This window comes from Schistocerca cancellata, chromosome 7 (assembly GCF_023864275.1).
Source record: "Schistocerca cancellata isolate TAMUIC-IGC-003103 chromosome 7, iqSchCanc2.1, whole genome shotgun sequence".
Classification (NCBI taxonomy): Eukaryota; Metazoa; Arthropoda; class Insecta; order Orthoptera; family Acrididae; genus Schistocerca; species Schistocerca cancellata.
This window is the reverse complement of record NC_064632.1, coordinates 604,982,754-605,002,092: the sequence shown is the minus strand read 5'-3', so window position 1 is coordinate 605,002,092 and position 19,339 is coordinate 604,982,754. Positions and strand designations below refer to the sequence as shown.

The following is a 19,339-nucleotide window of genomic DNA, read 5'->3' as shown; positions in this document are numbered from 1 at the left end:
CAGAATATCGGTTCATGTTTATGGCCTGGAGAAACATTGTCGTCGGCCCTCTCCATTTCTCAAAATTTGCCTTTGAGCATAAGATGTATGTAAACATGCTCCTGCCGCTCGGAGTGGCCGCGCCATGTCACTGATTGCGAGGCCCCTACCGCCGGAGGTTCGAGTCTTCCCTCGGGCATGGGTGTGTGTGTGTTGTTCTTAGCATACGTTAGTTTAAGTAGTGTGCAAGTCTAGGGACCGATGACCTGAGCAGTTTGGTCCCTCAGGGATTCACACATACAAACATGCTCTTATTGTCCAATGAGAAAAATAAGGAGAAAGGCAATTATCATTATGTTTGGATCAAAGACATGTCTCGCCATCTCGCCTGCCAGACGAGTAAAGATATTTGCATATGGTGCGTCATTACGTTTTCCTCAGACACAAGTTATTAGCGAGCTATCTAGTACATTGTGCTTCCAAGGGCCCGGCACGTGTTATTGTGCCTACTGAGGAAAAGAAATTCATCAAGTTTAAAAATGCTCACGATTAGGAGCGATACCCATTTGTGGTGTATCCCGACTTTGAATGCCTCCTTGCTGCTTTGACCTGCTGTGACCCTGCAGCCTCATATAATAGCACCACAGAAAACATATACCATATGGGGCAGCATACCAAAATGTACTGTCCTAAGATTCAAGTCTTAACCGCTATAAATCTTGTACCTGGGATAATCCTACAGTTTGGCTGCTCACTTCAGTAGAAGGCTGATGAGCTTTACAGCGACAACGTTCCCACGACCAAATCGAAGGAAATTGAAGATTTGTACAAAAACGCGGTTGACTTTCGTATTTGTGGGCTGCTGTTAGACAGAAACGTGGAAACGCCTCGTCGGGGTCCGCCCCCGGTAGCTGAGAGTTGAGCGCGACAGACTGTCAATCGTAAGGGCCCGGATTCGAAAGGCATGCACCAGGCGGGCGCTCTACCCGACGGCAGGTCCTCGTCACACGCCATTATTATTATTATTATTATTATTATTATTATTATTATACCTCGTTGGGATCACTGTCATCTTACGTGAAAGTTCCGTGGCGCAGCTCACAATATGTGCAGTTTGAAGTAATGGCTACCAAGGCACACACCCTTTTTCTTCCATAATTTAAGCGGGTATGATGCTCACTTTCTTGGTGACCGTTTGGCTGATTTCGGCTGGGAGAAAAATCAGGTGACTACTGTACCCGAGAGCATCGAGAAATGTATGCCAAGAATTACAGTTTACTTCCGTGACTCGCTACGTTTTATGCAGGCACCGCTCCAGAAACTCGTTGAAATCTCGGGAGGATATGCACACCACTGAAGCTGCATCTGCCGACGATGCGAAGGTTCAACTTGTGACTGGGAAGGGGGTTTTCCAATACTAGCATCTAAATAGTATTGCAAAACACAATGAAACCAGGCTACCCGGCATAGCGGCATTCTCCAGCAACATTACAGGCGACGCCATAACGGATGCAAAGTATGAGCATGCCGTGAATGTTTGTCGGGAATTCGACATCTCCACTTTAGGGGAGTATGCACGGCTTTACGTGGACACAGACGTGCACTTGGTTGCGGCTGTTGACGAGAAATTCCAGAGTCTATGCATGACAACGTATTCTCTGGATCTGCCTTTTGTTGTACGGCACCTGGGTTGTCTTTGGATGCTACAGTCAAGAAAACAGAGTGCATCATCGAAGTATTGACCGACCTTGACATGTTTCTTTTCTTTGAGCGACGGATCTGTGGGGTACTTTGCCGATATATTGATGTTCACGCCAAGGCAGGTAACCCAGGTTCAACACATCCCTTCGTTTGAGTTAACATCGTGTATTTGGATGTAGATAACGTACATGGGCATGTCGTGCAATAATCACTGCCACTTGAAGAGTATCGATGGGTGCCTGAAGACGATTAGGCGGAAAAATCAACGGGAGTTTGGCGGCCGATCCCGCTGTGGAATGTGTGGTGGAGGCGGAACTCACATAGACCATTAGTCTGCGTGATGTGCACGCCGATTTGCTCCTGTGTCCAGAGCAAGTAGTTTCGTGTGGGGGATCCACCCCAAAACTGGTGACAATACTGGGGAGTAAGCAGAGTTATCATAATCTTCAGCAGTGTATCAGCTCGGGGATGCAACTGGCTAGAATCACGCGGACTATCTCCTTCCAGCAACCCCCTGATTGAAGGAATATATTGATTTGAATATGACTCTGAAGGCTTCTGCGACATGTGATTTTCAGATAGATTTTTAAATTAATGAATAACTCAGTGCCCGCATCTCGTGGTCGTGCGGTACCGTTCTCGCTTCCCACGCCCGGGTTCCCGGGTTCGATTCCCGGCGGGGTCAGGGATTTTCTCTGCCTCGTGATGGCTGGGTGTTATGTGCTGTCCTTAGGTTAGTTAGGTTTAAGTAGTTCTAAGTTCTAGGGGACTTATGACCACAGCAGTTGAGTCCCATAGTGCTCAGAGCCAGCCAATAACTCAGTTTTTAATAAAACGATGGAGAATTTGAAGGAAGGGCGTGAAATTTTGGTTGGAATCAAATGGGATGGGCGTTATGGCTCAAGAAAATGAATTTACAGACTAAATTTTAAGTGGGTCACCATATTCAATTAGAACTTCGTTGCTTTTTAATGGGGAAGACAACAGTAGAGTTTATGAAGCCTATTTATGTGGGGATGTGCATACTAGACCTATACAAACTCCACATATATCAAATTCCACTTTGAGTTTGCGAAAACTCATTTCTCAGATTCTAAATTACTGTATATGGGTACAGATAGGTTCATTTATTGGGTGAAGAACTGCGATCCATATTAAGTAATGAGGTAGCGTGGTAATGAATTCGGCACGTCCTCATACACGGCTGATAATCCTTATGGTATTGTTCCACAGAACAAGGAGGTTGTCGACCTTATGAAAGACGAGGTGAATGGATAGCCGATCGTGGAGTTTGTAGATCTGCGATCAACAGTGTATGCGTATCGCACATTGGAAGGTGCCACCCAGAGGCGAACTATGGGTGTGGGTCATATGACATCGAGAGCCCCCTCTATCGAAGACTATTTGCGGTGTCTGTACAGCGGTGTTCCTGGTGTTGCACCACACCTTCCGCAAATGGTACGGCAACCTAATATTTGATCGAGAGGACATGAGGTGTATACTCTGCTGCAAGTCTAAAATCGGCCTGTCGCTTCATGATGATAAAAGGCTAAGTTTTGATGATGGGATTGAAACTCTCCTATACTGACACTATTCAGTTGTAGCTAGAGAAGGGGTAGGGGAGTCTGAGGGGAGGGGGGGAGAGGGGGGTGACGTAAATATTTATTTTTACTATGTATGCTATATCTATATATGCACCCAGTGTGTGGAAAAAATATAAACATGAAAAAAATGTATATTTGTATGTGTGTGTGTATGCACACCATATGTGTGAAAAAAGTTAAAAATGTAAACAAAAGCATAAACGAACAAAAATGTGTATATTTATTTATTCATACACAGTATGTGTGTACTCTGTAAATATCTATCTGTGCATCATGTGTGTCATTAGTTTTTCAGTTTCATCTGCCACTAGACTGACTAGTTTGAAAGTGTACACAGTCCATCAGAATTATTGTAGTTGTTCATACAGTACTACTGGAAAAAAATGTAAACATATTCTAAATCAGTGCGAATGGAAAACATTGTAAAATCATTCTCAACCAGTCTCCCTGCTGGGAGGTTCCTTTTTTTTTCTTTTTTTTTCTTCTTAGTTTTTGGTAACAGCGTGTAAGTTAAAAATATCTCTGCACTGAAATATCATAGTCAGATTGTACCTCAAGAAATGAACTGTATCTCAAAAATCAAGTTGTATCTGTGTGAATTGAATAAACGAAAAAATTGGTTACCATATGTGTTTTTTGCTGCTATTTACAAAAAAATACCTATCCCTTATTGCAGAGCGTATGTAAAGGACACAAATTACATAGTTTCTCTGAAGATGGAGTGCTATTAAGGAGGTGACATTTAAGATGGAAGATAACAAAATATATAGGAATATGTAGAGTGGCTGCATGAGATTATGCCTGTCATGCAGCACGAATTGGCTTACGAGAGCAGGAAGCACGTAACTGTGAACACTTTCAAAGACATATAGCAGGCATGTCTGAAATTGTATCTCCTGTACTTGAAGAAAAGCACAGGCATACTAACTGGGTAAAGCTGTATACTGTCAAGGGGGAACAGGGTGAAATGAGTAACAGAAGCGCACACGTATCGTGAGGTAAAAATTCATTTATTTCCCATCCGACTTAAAAATAATTTTGCATTTTAATAAGCAGACACAGCGACACTACTTTCTCACATGAGTGTAGACCAGGACACCTGTACGACTTGGCGGGTCTCGAGTCACACCACACTTTAAGGTTCGACGCATCTGTGGGGTCTTCTCCATGAGGGTATCTGCGTGGTCGAATAATGGAAGGAATGTTACCATATCTTTATAGAGTATGCCAGGATCATCCCAGTGATTCCACGGTAGAAATGTGTCAACTGGTTTGCACTCTTTCCTGTTCTAGCACACTTCACATCCTTGAAATATGTCGATGTTTACTGAGAATGTCTCTGTTATACTCGCATCTTCTGTCTATGCTACGAATGCAACATCTTTAAGTATTAACTTTCTACACTCATCATCGTAGAAACCCGTGTGTCTACAATGATGTTCACATCTCGAGACACCGTTGTGGAATGCTCTGGCTATGGCGCAGCAGCTGGTCATTTGTACAGCTCGTTGCACAACGCCGGTGAGGGGGCATTAGTTAATCACACGGTCACGTAGAACTAGCGTATATGCTGCAGCGTGTTCTGGGAAATTTGTCGGAGATTCAAATCCAATTTGTACATCTATAGGTCCAGATTTAATTATCTCGTTCTGTTTTGAGCACTCTGCTACGATGATTGGCGCCAGATCCTCGAATTTTCCTGGATCGAGTAGACATCCATCCTCTTTATAGTATGAAACACGGAACCTCGCATACATGCCATCTGCTAGACTATGCACATTTTCATCCCACTGCAGTTGTAAATTATCATACGGGTAGAATTTGGAGATGACGTACTCTCTGGCATTAGTTAACCTGCAGTTATCAAATTTGGTGGAATCATTTGCTATACTCCGCCTCCTCCTTGACTGAAACGCAAGTGTGACGGACCCTGGCTGAGCAGAGGTTTTAATGTGCTCGCAGTCAGCTGCACTGGCTGATCCAAGACCTCCCATGAATGGAAAGAGAATGCAAGAAATACGCCAACATTCAGAACTTTTAAAAGCTTCAAACGCTGCACATCCGATACTGTGATGTGTGTCATTTTCCATATTATTTTATTGATGGTGATCTCATTCTCCGCTTGAAGTCCTCGAATGTATGAGTTGGCATCGGTTGCACTCCGTACCAGAATAAGTGCAGTTTAGTATTCGCCTTATGTACTCAAAGTATCCCATAAGCAGTTTTAATGGTATAAATGCAGTAAATCTCTTGTACTCTTCCACTGTTCTTTCCACTGGCTCGTCAGTGAACCATCCAGCATTTTCCAAATCGTTCAAATCTGAGGTAGAAGCAGAGACATACGTAAGTGTTAGTGTTACACCTACATTGCGTGTATGGTCAGTCTCGACTGCGTTAAATTTATATTATGTCACGAAACAGTAACATTAAAGCATTACGTGTAAGGTTTGATGCCAGTGTAGCAGTACTGTCCCTTTTCGTAATGTTCAATCAATATATACGAAACTCTGGGCGAGGGTTAAAGCATTTCGGTGTTGGATGACAATCAAATTCTTGTTAAATGTGGTTGATTCGTAAGGTTGATGCGAGAATTATTCCTGGCAAACACTTGTCAACTTCCACTAGGCTAGTTATATCGACCGGCATCGTTGTGTGCTTCAGACTCCCTGATTTAAGGGACTCGTAGTAGTTGGCACATGTTGCTGTTCTGCTGTGAACTGCCGCACTGCGCGTTGTGCACTTCGGCCCTATACTCCACTTCCACGTTGTCTTCGTTGACAATACGGGGCTGCTGCGATCCCTGACTGGTCGAACCTCGCTGCCGACGCCTCCAACCCGGCAAGTCAAACGTTGTCCATTTTTCCTGCGACAGGTCTCGGCTGGCTGAAGGTCGCCACCGCATCTGGATCCGTGTACAAAAAAACGGTTCAAATGGCTCTGAGCACTATGGGACTTAACTTCTGAGGTCATCAGTGCCCTAGAACTTAGAACTAATTAAACCTAACTAACCTAAGCACATCACACACATCCGTACCCGAGGCAGGATTCGAACCCGCGACCGTAGCGGTCGCCCGGCTCCAGACTGTAGCGCCTAGAACCGCAGAACCACTACGGCCGGCGATCCGTGTACATTCGAGGTCACTGCTGGCTTCGTTTTAGGTGTAGCCGTACGACGACTTCCTAGCAGCTCCAGGTAGTTCAAAGCTCGAACTGTTACTGGGAGGTAAATAGCGTTGGCAGGGGTCTCAACGGTCTTACATACTTTTCCCACTGATGGGAAGTATCTATAAACTGTATGAATCAATCTGTTGTTGAGATACGAGTTTTGTTGCAATGCTACACTCTACACGGGTTTTACTGACAGGCAGTGTATCCACTGACTGGTCGGATCTGTAGAATCATTAAGATCCTTCTTCAAAACCTGTCCTTTTGTGAAATCCAATAGCCGTCCTATTGATTCTTTCTGGTTAAGGGGTGCTGATGACCCCGTGGTTGAGCGCCCGACAAACCAAACACCGTCGTGATGATCTTTCTGGTTAAGGTCAATCGATGCACTCATTGTCTTTATTTCAGATTGAAGTGTATTGATGTCTGCAAACAGGGCAATCACTTTTTCAGAACGTTTTAAAACTTCATTTAAACCGTCTATCGTATGTATCAGGTTCTATTTCCACAATTTCTTTTCCCCCATTAATTTCCAGATGAAGTTTACTGCTAGCCTCTGAGATATTCGGAATGCTCTTATGTCTCCAGCCCCATCAGCACAACACTCCACTGCCTGTTGCTTAAATCAGTTGGTGGGAAGTAATTCGCGCGTAATACTTTTAAAGTCAGAGTATACGACACTGCATCTCAACATCGATTGACGGGTGGATGCTTAATGTATCTCCTTATGTATGCTTCTTCGTAAACGTTAGGAGAAAACGAGATGCACAGATGTCGACATAAGTATGTACATCTATATCCATACTCCGCAAGCCACCTGACGGTGTGTGGCGGAGGGTACTTTGAGAACCCCTATCGGTTCACCCTTCTATTCCATTCTCGTATTGTTCGTGGAAAGAAAGATTATCGATATGCCTCTGTGTGGGCTCTAATCTCTGATTTTATCCTCATGGTCCCCTCGCGAGATACACGTAGAGGGAGCCATATACTGCTTCATTCCTCGGTGAAGGTATGTTCTCGAAACTTCAACAAAAGCCCGTACCGAGCTACTGAGCGTCACTCTTGCAGAGTGTTCCACTGGAGTTGATCATCTCCGTAACGCTTTCGCGATTACTAAATGATCCTGTAACGAAGCGCGCTGCTCTCCGTTGGATCTTCTCTATCTCTTCTATCAACCCCGTCTGGTACGGATCCCACACTGCTGAGCAGTATTCAAGCATTGGGCGAGCAAGCGTACTGTAACCTACTTCCTTTGTTTTCGGAGTGCATTTCCTTAGGATTCTTCCAATTAATGTCAACCTGGCATTTGCTTTACAGACGATCAACTTTATATGATCATCCCATTTCAAATCACTCCTAATGCCTACTCCCAGATAATTTATGGAATTAACTGCTTCCAGTTACTGACATGCTATATTGTAAATAAATGATAAGGGATCTTTCTTTCTATGTATTCACAGCACATTACACTTGTCTACATTGAGATTCAATTGCCATTCCCTGCATCATGCGTCAGTTCGTTGCAGATCCTCCTGCATTTCAGTACAATTTTCGATTGTTAAAACCTTTCAATATACTACAGCATCATCCGCGAAAAGCCTCAGTGAACTTCCGATGTTATCCACACGGTCAAGGTATTAAAATCTTGATAGTGATGAAAATTACAGAACACACGTCTTCTGTCGGTCAAGTATCGTAGTAGCTGTTTAGTAGTAATAGTTTAGAGCAGCTGGAGGGAAGATGACGAGAGCGGCAACAGTAATAGCCTAAAGTAGTCTAAAAGCAGTACGTGTAGTTATCATTGTATGTCGCCACTAGTCGAAGTTTACTGTCACTGTGCTTTGCAGAAGTTGCTCCCAGGGCTTGCTTCTGCCAGTTAATGTTTAATTTCATTCGTTCCACACTTGTGAAGGTTTTTCTTCATTGCGTGACGTATAAAGGTGAATGTGCAAGTAAATGTAAATGGTTATGGAAGGAGACCACTATTTTAGGTTGGACTACAGAAGTATGATCTCTCTCTCTCTCTCTCTCTCTCTCTCTCTCTCTCTCTCTCTCTCTCTCTCTCACACACACACACACACACACACACACACACACACGCACACGCACGCGCGCTTGCACAATATTGTGACTTTTTCTTCTTTGTCTCATTGGTTAATTCACCTTTGTAAGAAACCAATACTGATGAACAATAATTAAGAATCGGAGAGAAGAGTATGTGGTAGAAGATTTAACTCATGGATGAATTTCATTTCTTCTGTAGTCGTGCAATGAATCTCAGTACAACGTCTGCCTTTCCCACAACGAGACCCCCGTGAAGGAATATTTTCCATTACTGGTAGTGAAGACAGTAGAAGGGATACGTCCGCCGCGTCTAAGTTTACTAGACGAGCTCCTGTCTTCGTACAAACTAGGAAACGGCTTACACAGCGAGTTGCAGTGTAACGGTCCAACTCTAACACTGAAGGGGGCGAAATACTTGCAGTAAGTGCCCCACTGGTAAGTTTTGCAGGTGGGAATGTACTGGGGGAGGGGGAGGAGGTAGTCTGCTGCGAAACAGCTGTGAGGGACACCACAGGGTGGTGAGCTGTCAAGCTTGGAGGTGCAGGGTGGCAGGTGAGCGCAGCGCACGCTGGGCGGCCACGTGTTCCTATCTCTGCTGGTGACTGCTTTGTGAAGAGAACAGCGCAGCGGAATATTTTATCCGAGCGAATGCTATCCTTTAACGATGTAGTAAAAGTGCTTGTCTTGGAAAAAAATGACAGCTGTTTCTTTCCGCAGCAAGGGCACATCGGTTAATGTTGTAAGTCAAGATTAGAGTGTTGTCGTAGCAGATACTCAGAAGACTGTTTCCTCTCTTCAGTAAATGCGGATTTGAACCTCCTCTTCTCAGAGACCAGTCCGCTGTGGTTGCTCCTACGGTGCGGCTATCTGTATAGTTGGAACACGGAAGCCGTCACACCTCGGCAAGGTCCGTGGTTCACGCAGCAACGTGCACACTTCTGATCGTAATGAAATACCTGTCTGGATACTGTATGAGGCTGGAGGCAAAGAAAAGATATATACTGGCGCCGTAGTAGGCAACACTCATTGTAGTCACTGGTAGCCCGCCCGTGTTTATTCGAGCGAAAAAAGGGAAATAAAATACTGGGCCACGCAGAGCGTGGCGCAGCAAGCGACGGGCCAGTGTGGCTGAACTGGGTGTCTCTCTCTTTCTCTCTCTCTGCATGGCTCCTCTTGTCACAACTAATAGGCATTGCTCGTTTTGTATGGGCGGCCGTTTAATCATTTTACTGCTTCGCCCATTTCAGCCGTTTCTTTTCCTGATATTTACAGCAGTTTCAAGCGCTCTGTGTCGAAATACAAGGTGTACATAAAATCCGGGAACACTTTCAACTGTTCATTGCACAAGAACTAAACATTGTACAGATGTCATACATACAGCATTTTGGAGAGAAACTCTGAAAGTTGTTTTTAGAAACATTCAATATGCGAACCATGAGTGACCCGGCAGACGTCAATACGGTAATTAGAATTCTTGCCGCACCCGTCCCAGCATGGCATCGTCGACTGTGGCAGTCGCTTCCCTATTTTCTCCCTGAGCTCTGCTACATTAAGTGGTATAGGCGGTACATACGCCAGGTCTTTAATGTGTCCCCACAGAAAAAAGTCACACAGGGTGAGATCTGGTGATCGGGGAGGCCATTTCATGAAACAGCTGTCCCCCCTTCTGTAGCACGGTCGATCCATCGATGCAGCAGCTGGCAGCTCCGTGTTCCAGTATCTATGATCTTCGTGGTGAAAATGGGGTGGAGCTCCATCCTACTGAAAGATGAACAGAGTGTCCGATGCGTTTGAGCCATCAGCCATTGCTGCAACACTTGTTTTTGTCGAATTCCGACAAACAGAAAACTTGCTCCGCACCTGAACTCGCCATGTTTGCGACTAGCGTCGACTATCGGCAAATTACCAAACTACGCTGTGGCGGTACATGGGGAAAAAAAAAAAAAAACTTTCGGGGTTTCTGTTCAAAATGATATATGTATGATACCTGTACAATGTTCGGTTCTTGTGCAATAAATAATTGAAAGTGTTCCCGGACTTAATTTACACCCTGTATTACTGATGATTTCTTCCCAAACGCGGGAAGTGCGCTGTTGTGACTGACGGACCTGCAGCATATCTAGACGTCTAGTTTATGTAGATAGGTGGCGATTTGATGGTGATTTGGTGAAGCCAACGAATGTGGGTGTGGAATTTAGGTTGTGGTCGCAGACTAGTCTGTCCGTCTTAGTTTGGAAGGTGATGGTTCATTTGCCATTACATTCAGTTTACTTGCAGTTAATTTAAACGCTACGTTGGGCAAAGGTAGAAAATGAAAACTGATTGTTATATTATGTCTTACACGTCTGTATTTTCCTCTGGAAAAAGTTATTTTTTCCTTCAAAGTTTGTTTGATGGGATTCTAGCACCTGGTATGGTCAGACTGTTCTTACGTTAAATAAAGTACCTAATATTTGCACCGCGACCGAACAGAAAACATCATTGGGTATAGAAATGAGCAGTTCCACCATATTGCTTTGCCATGACTGTCGCAACAGGTGCTACCAACATACACATCGAGCAAGCGTTACCCTTCTTCTTGCGCTGTAATCTCATAATACTCCTAGTTAGCAATCACAACTCAAAAGCAGAAAGACCGCTCCGGAAAGTAATGTCAGCACCAACTTCAGGAGTGAACATCATAAAAGATGTTAAATTGCAGAGATATTGTAATACGTTTGACTAATACACAGTGGTCCTTTATCCACTGGGTCGTTACGACACTGCGACAGAGCGGTCTACAAAAATGATCATCATCTGTACTCTTAAATGAGGAGAAAGATATATTCACGTGGCGTCGTTATCACACGGATTATTCACGACTTTCAAAAACTGTGTACTACCACCAGATCAAATTTTCCTCTCGTGTTCATGAAACTATACTTCCCTGTCGAATTGTATAGATTATGTGCAATAACTAAAACTCAAAATTGTATTAAAGAGTCACAGTTCTCACTTTCTTTATTAATCAATAACATCGACGACAGCGTCAGCGCTAGTAATTATCTGGAGAAACTGAATACCTGTCTCAGTTGCTTAAGCGTCGTTTGCTTTGTAGACGATTCACTAACGCATTATTAATGAGATACAAAGCAGTTGTGAATTCTAGGGCTTCAAAATCACAGATTGTGATTAATTTACGACGATAACATAATTTTTCAGGTACAAAACGCACGTTAGCATCCACATGGAAGCTACAAGAGCACATCTGACGGTGGCGTTCGCTCCCGCGTCCCCTGTCTGCCTCTCAGTCAGCGCTGCAAACCACGATGTCTGAAGTCTATTTAACTCGGACGACATTGGTACTGCGTCTCAGACAGTTCAATGAAAGCAATATAATGGGCGGGTATCGAATCTCCGCCCTCGACATTTACCGAGAAGCTAAGAATATAAAATTCGTGACCAGTTCTGCCATTACTCGTGGGTGGCAAATACAGGGTGGAGAAAAATTGTGTCACGAAATTTTAACGCTGGATAGCTGATGCCAGTGGGAACCAAAATTACTAATGTTACGTCGGTCGACAACGCACCATTTTTAAACTACGAAAAGTTGTCGGCACGCGCTCCCATTAGCCGTGGGATTGCCCTGTTGCCGTTCGTCGGTTGACGGGCAGCGCTATGGGTGTCGGTTGACACATACAAACGTCCCTCGCCCGTCACTGCCCCAACGTGATACGCCCACGTGTCGAGTAGGTCTTGCTGTTTGTCTCCACCTCACGTCAGAGGCACTCACGCCTAAGCTTCACTTCGGGGCACACAAAAGTCACCTGTGATTTAGTCATACAGAAAGCAGGGCGGCGCAGTATTCGTTCGAAGAACAACGACATATGGTTTATGGACTAGCCGACGGTAACGCCCATGAAGCTCGACGGTTGTATGAGGAACGGTACCCAGCAAGACGCCACCCACACCCCCAAACGTTTACAGCAATTGATCGGCGACTTGGCGAAACAGACTCGTTAGCGGGACATCACGGTGATGCTGGAAGACCTCGAACATGACGGGATGCTGCATTTGAAGAGACTGTTCTCGAGCGCTTCGAGGAAGCACCTACGACAAGTACTCTAGCGGTTGGACGCGACATGGGGATCACTCGTCGGTTAGTATGGGATGACGGCCAGCATCCATTTAGTTTCCAGCCTGTGCAAGACCTACATCTTGTAGCGGACTGTGGACACAGGCTAGGGTTTTGCCGGTGGTTTCTGCGGCGCGTTGCACGAGGTTCCGATTTCCCCGCCATTGTGTAGTTTACCGACGAGTGCACCTTCCATCGGGATGACCTTCACAGCACTCGAAACGTTCATTACTGGACAATGGGAAATCCTCGCGTCACGTATCTCCACGGACACCAGGAACGATTTTCGCTCAACATTTCGGCAGGCATTGTGGGTGACCATCTTTATTGGGTCGGTCCGCCTTCCTCCTCGACTTACCGGGGTAAATTACCTTTACTTTTTGCAAGAAACTCTACCCGGCCTGCTGGAAGATGTTTCCGTGGACATATGGCTACGCATGTGGTTGCAGCATGATGGGGCGCCGCACATAAGAGTCATGTTGTGCGCGGATATTTAAATGAACTCTTTGACGGCCGAGTAATTGGCAGAGGTACTCGTAGGACATGGCGCCCGCGGTCACACGAGACCTCACGCCACGGGACTTTTTCCTGTGGGTATTATTTAAGGTTCTAGTTCACCTACCTGGTCGCGAACCACCTAGAAACGAAGAGGAATTAAGTATGTGCCTCTGCCTGACAATGTCTTATGCTTTCGAGACATGTCTCACAATGTAGCAGAGTCTCATGTTCTCATGATTGGCAGGTATACTGTCTTAACCATTGAAACTTCACAGTATTTAACATGCCTCCAACAACATCAGGGTAATGCCAGGAATCTTTGAAAGAGTTTGTCAAAACACCGTTCGATGTTACGAAGCTTGTGTCGCGTCACAGAGTCGCCAATTCGAGCACCTGCTTTAAGTAAACAATGTCCTAGCTACAAAAAGGCCCTTTTCAGGGCCGACACAATTTGTAAAATACTTTCCCGGTATGTCTTATCATGAAAATACAAAGAATGTGTCGGGACGTCGGCGGATTCTCCCCCAGGCCCCCAGAGTGGAAGGCTGGCGCGCTACCACCGAGCGGGCCGCCTCGGATTCATCGCAATCTCCGGCAGGCAAAGCATTCGTAGGCGTGCATTGTCCAGAGGATCCGGCGACAGGGCAATCCCACGGCCAATCGGAGCGCGTGGCGCCAAGTTTCCGTAGTTTAAAAATTGTGCGCTGTCGACATACACGACATTAGTAATTTTGGTTCATACTGGCATCAGCTATCCAGGGTTAAAATTTTGTGACAGAATTTTTCTCCACCCTCTATAGCTGCGTAGAAGATTGTAGAAACGCACACAGTAGGGACCAAATATAGAGGATGGTCGGCAATAAATCAGAGCGTGGAGAAAAGGAAACGGTAACTCACTTTACGTGCCGCGCTTATGGAATGCCTTTCTCTCGCGTAGTGTTGGCTGCAGTTGGTTCTGAAAGGATCCGTGTCGTATTTACTCGCAGTATTCGTTCTTAATCGTACTGGGGGCTGCACGACCACCGTGCGACACGGTGCGGTCCGCGAGGGTCTAGAGTGGCGCCCCAGCGGGCTGCTCCGCTGGCGACGAGTTGGCCAGGCAAGTCACGGGTAAGGCGGTGGGTGCACTTCTCTGGAGACGAGTGTGCAGTGTGCAGTGTGAAGGCAGCGTGTGTGTGTGTGTGTGTGTGTGTGTGTGTGTGTGTGTGTGTGTGTGAGCCAGCCAGCGCTTTCTGACGCGTTCCGTTCTGCTTTGTTCTGTTGCAGTGACAGCGGCGCAGCCACCGCAGAGGCCGTGGATCCCGCTTACGAGGCCAAACCGCAACAGGCCGACATGTAAGTACACACACCTCTCTCTGCTAGTGAACGCAGTCGGGCTGCTTAATAACTACTAGAGCTCGGATCTCTTGGTCGTATTAATTTATTAATAATCCTGACCGTATGTCATCATTAGTATTTGCTGCCACTGACTGACATATTACTAAATAATAACAGCGCAAGTTACTTTTACCAGCGTTACCTTTCATACAGGTTAAATACCTTCAAGTTAGTGAAATATTCGACGTAAGCTAACATTCTGCGTAAGTCGCACGTGATACCATTTCGTCTGTCACCTCGTAATTAACTGTCACGCCGACTACCAACTGCCCCCCCCCCCTCCCTTCCACAGCGCCCGCCGCCCCTGACCGGCCCTGCGCCATCTCGAGCAGAACCGACGGCCGAAGAAGGGCCGCATCGCTCCTGGTGTACTGGCCGATTTGCCAGCTTAATATCGTTCTAGCTCCCTGCGTATGTGTGTTTTTCACTCCAAACAGTTCCGTATCTGCGTCCCACGTGTCGTAGTTCCAGATGCGCTCCGCATCCATAACCTCATCCTGTCTGAGAAAAAAGGAGTATTCCAATTCAGAGCAACACCGATTTATGTGTTCTCGACTCACGGAAGGAGTATTGTGTGAATGGTGCTTCCATCTTCATTCGCTTGTTCCCGTTGCAACGTTATTGCCTATATTCAATGAGTGACACCCTGCCGGATAGTATTGACCGAGAGTTTGTATCTTCAAAGTGGACTGGCTGAACGGCTGTAAGCCAGGGCTTAACAACTGGCCGGTTTTGAGCGTGAGTACTCGCGTCTGCTCAGGCACGTGCTCGCGAGCAGGTGCAAGGTCGTGAAGGCTGGGAAGGGGGAGGGAGGGGAAATGCGCGCGCACGTTTGAATAGGGCCGCAGCGTGCCTATTGAATTCGCGCCGACTGTGTAACGTTTAAAGTACTACGATCAGCTCTAACAAGTCACTTCGTTGGTTAAGAATCATGTCAAGTCGCCGGTGTGTAACCCCAACCATGCTTTCGGAGTTCAACCCCCATTGGGAGGAATTGTATCTGTTTACAGAAAAAGATGGTGTTGCAAAATGTTTAGTATGTCACAAAACGCTGAATTCATTAGGAAATTTAATTTGCAGCGACATTATATGTCGTACCACGCGAAAGACTACGGAAGTGGAAAATGTGATGGACCAGATCGTGCACAGGAAGTTATTAAACTTAAAAGGAAGCTATCCGAAGAATATCTGGACGACGGAGAAAAATCAACTGAGGCAGCTCTCAGAGTGAGTTACAAAATTGATTGCCTTTAGCAAAATCCCTGCGCCCCTTCACTGATGGCGATTTAATAAAAGAATGTTTGGTAGTTGCAGCGGAACATTTGATCAAATTGTTCAAATGGCTCTGAGCAATATGGGACTTAACTTCTGAGGTCATCAGTCCCCTAGAACTTAGAACTACTTAAATCTAACTAACCTAAGGACACATCCATGCCCGAGGCAGGATTCGAACCTGCGACCGTAGTGGTCACGATGTTTCGGACTGTAGTGCCTAGAACCGCACGAGAACATTTGTGTCCATCTATAGTTGAACAGTTTCGGATTGTGCCATTACCTAACATGACCATTATGCATCGCATACAGGACGTGGCAGACGACGTCCAGAGCCAGCTTGCAAATATCTGTAAAGATTTTATGGCGTATTCTCTAGCTCTGGACGAAAGTGTTGATATCACTGGAACAGCGCAGCTTGCCATATTTATTAGAGGTGTTAATAGAGATTTTCAAGTGAGGGAGGAGCTCCTCGATGTAGTAGCCATGAAGAACACTACAACCGGAGGTGATATTTTAAGTATTGTTGAAGAAAATGTTGAAAATATAGGATTGTCGTGGAATTCTTTAGTTTCAGTGTCTACAGACGGTGCACCAGCGATGACAGGGAAAAGAATCAGGTTTGGTTGCGCTGTTGAAGGAGGAAATGCAAAAACTGACCGTGCCGAATGAAATAAGGAGCGTTCACTGTGTGATCCACCAGGAAAACGTATGTGCAAAGAGTATCACTCTAAAAAATGTGATGAGTGTTGTTGTTCGTACAACCAATTGTATAAGGAAGCATGGGCTACAACACAGGCAATTTAAAAGCTTTCTTGAGGATGTAGAAAGCCAGTATGGTAGCCTGCCTTATTAAAGCGAGGTCCGCTCGGTTAGTCGTGGCGAATTATTAAATCGATTTTTTGCCTATTACATGAGATAAATATGTTCATGGAAATAAATAACATGCGTGTTCCTGAATTGAAAGAGCCTTCATGGAAATGTGATCTCGCGTTCTTAGCAAATTTAACTAGCCATCTGAATGCTTTGAACATTTTACTACAAGGTAAAGATCTGCTAATTACTCATTTCATAGATCGAATACGAGCTTTTAAAATGAAATTGACACTTTGGGTGAGTCAGCTGGAAACAGGAAATCTAGCTCATTTTCCTAAATTATCATCCATGCAAGACGTTCACAAAGACTGTGAACGTTATTCACATAGTTTAGTTGCCCTGAAGGAAGAATTTGATCAACGCTTTCAAGATGTGACAGCACTAGACAGTGATTTTGATCTGTTCTCCTCTGCATATTCAGCGAATATTCAAGAGATTCGTCCTGAGCTGCAACTATGAATTATTAACCTGCAGTGTGACTGAGAATACAGAGACAAATTTCAGAACAAGAAAAAGATTTTGGAATTCTACAGACACTTCCCTCAGGATGGATTCCCTCGTTTGCACAAACTGGCGGCTACAATAATATCAACGTTCGGTTCCACGTATGTTTGTGAACAACAGTTCTCTGCAGTGAAACGTAACAAGACGCGCCTGAGAAACGCATTGTCTGATCGAAATTTAAACTGCACGCTGCGCCTACATTGCGCAAGAACAATTACTCTGAACATAGACGCAATTGTAAAGGGCAAAAAGTACAAGATAACAGAGAATCCCACACTTCAGTGACATCTTTTATTGTGTAACAGTTCACAAATTAATACGAATGTAGATGCATATACAAAGCTAATAAAATTATGTGGCACGTGTACATTCTCCTTTATTTGTTTCATTTGTCGCAGTAATAATTCGTGAGTGATATCCCTGCAGGTGGCCGCGGATTTACATTGACTGGCGGCAGCTGTTGTGTGCCCCACGTTACTCTCCCCACTCACCGCTCCGGTCCGGTAGTGGGGGTAGCGTGCTCGCGCTGCTCCGTGCTCGCGCCTTGCTGCTCACAGCTTGCTCCGCGAGCACGTATGTTGTGAAGCCCTGCTGTAAGCAGTGGCGTTTCCTTGGCGGTAAGAAAGCCAAACGGCGGTAATTGGGTTCTGGCTTACTACGGAAATCGCTAGCGGGTCATATTTCACTGAAGACTAAAAACGTAAATGCATGACATATTCCTGTGTGAAAATTTACGGCTAAAAATGTTTTACCTGCTGCAACCGTTACCTTATATCCTCGAAGGTTAGCTTTTATATGATGTTCATTAATTGGTCAGATAGCTTGTAATCTGCAAAATAATTCTTTGAAGGAACTACTGGGCGAGTTCAGAAAATTATTTTTTCTTAAACCGTGATGTAGAAAGTAGAGACGAGTAGATATAAAACGTCTTTGCATCTGTTGTTTCACTGTAGAGTTTTCTTAAAACATTTATATTCAATCCTCAAACGGAATTTCACTATTCGATACCGAGAACACTTTAGAAATAGCGGCAGTAAACCGCCAACTTTCTTCCACTACTTGAAAACAGTACGACATACGGCAAACGACATATAACAGCCTGTTGACGTCCTAGACATTGCACAAGGAGGACAGCTAATGAGTAATCTTGAAGAAATGGAAATATATTCACACACACAAAATTTCCCTCAAGAAATTCTAAATCAACAGATCGATTTGAAACATTAACATTACAAGACGACTCCCTGGTGAGTAGACGTGTGAGTACCCGTAATGAATTTCAGTCTCTCCGTATTTTTAAGACAGACCATACCTTCAGTGACAGTACGGTGAAAATTATGCGCAACAGATTTTAAACGCAAATGAAAAGAAATGTAGGCCTCTCGAGAAACTGAAGATGACAAATTGTATTTTTATTCCAAGGTGACGCCTATTACTTCCCACATAGTTCACTAAAATTAATAAAGGTAATCAAGTGATCTAGTTTACTAGAAAACGGGATGGAATTCAATATCACGACAGGTTTATTTCTAAAAGACGAGAATTAAACACAGGTCAACATAAGATATCGATTTTATTCTTCCTGATGTTAATGAAAGTCAAATGTTGTGATAGACAGTCGACAAAATTGAACAAAGGGTGATGACTTGACTCTAATTCTGACTTTAAAAAATTTTTAACGCGGACCGACTGGGATTAATACAAACGGCAGTGACTGTTAACTGTATCCTGAAAGAAACTACCACGACGTGCTTAAGCTGGACAGCGACCGTTGCCGCTGTGAAGTAAGAAGATGCCGCTCCGAAGATTCCCAGCGAGCTGCGGTGTGCGGTGCCCAGTGGGACGCCTCCCGCTCTCGTTGGGATCCACCTGTGCGCCCCGCGCCCAGTCTACGACTCCGCTCCAGTACTGATCCAACTACTCCGCTCCACACTTCAAGATCCCGTCTCGTAGTTGCCAAAAAGCTAAAACGACCAACTGAAAGCTAGCAGACCACTCATGTGCCATGTACCGTGTAGCCCAATCGACGCACTGTTATTTTATCCTCACGGTAAACACTGCGGCTCGATTGTCTGTGTAATCTCAAGGAGAAAAAAAAAAAAAAAGCCACACGTCTCTCCAGCTTTCCACAGTCTCGCCCCATTTTACCCATTCTGCAAAAATGTTTTCACTGGCCTAGCTGATA

General features: G+C 45.0%; 1 protein-coding gene across 1 annotated transcript in view; it reads left to right on the top strand.

Moving 5' to 3' along the window:
• Window positions 1–19,339, top strand: part of LOC126091951 (CCR4-NOT transcription complex subunit 6-like) — a 178,433-nt gene that overhangs the window by 41,009 nt on the left and 118,085 nt on the right. Inside the window, exon 2 of the mRNA XM_049907289.1 lies at window positions 14,392–14,460. The gene's annotated coding sequence lies outside the window, so the exon portion shown is untranslated. The remainder of the gene's footprint in view (window positions 1–14,391; window positions 14,461–19,339) is intronic.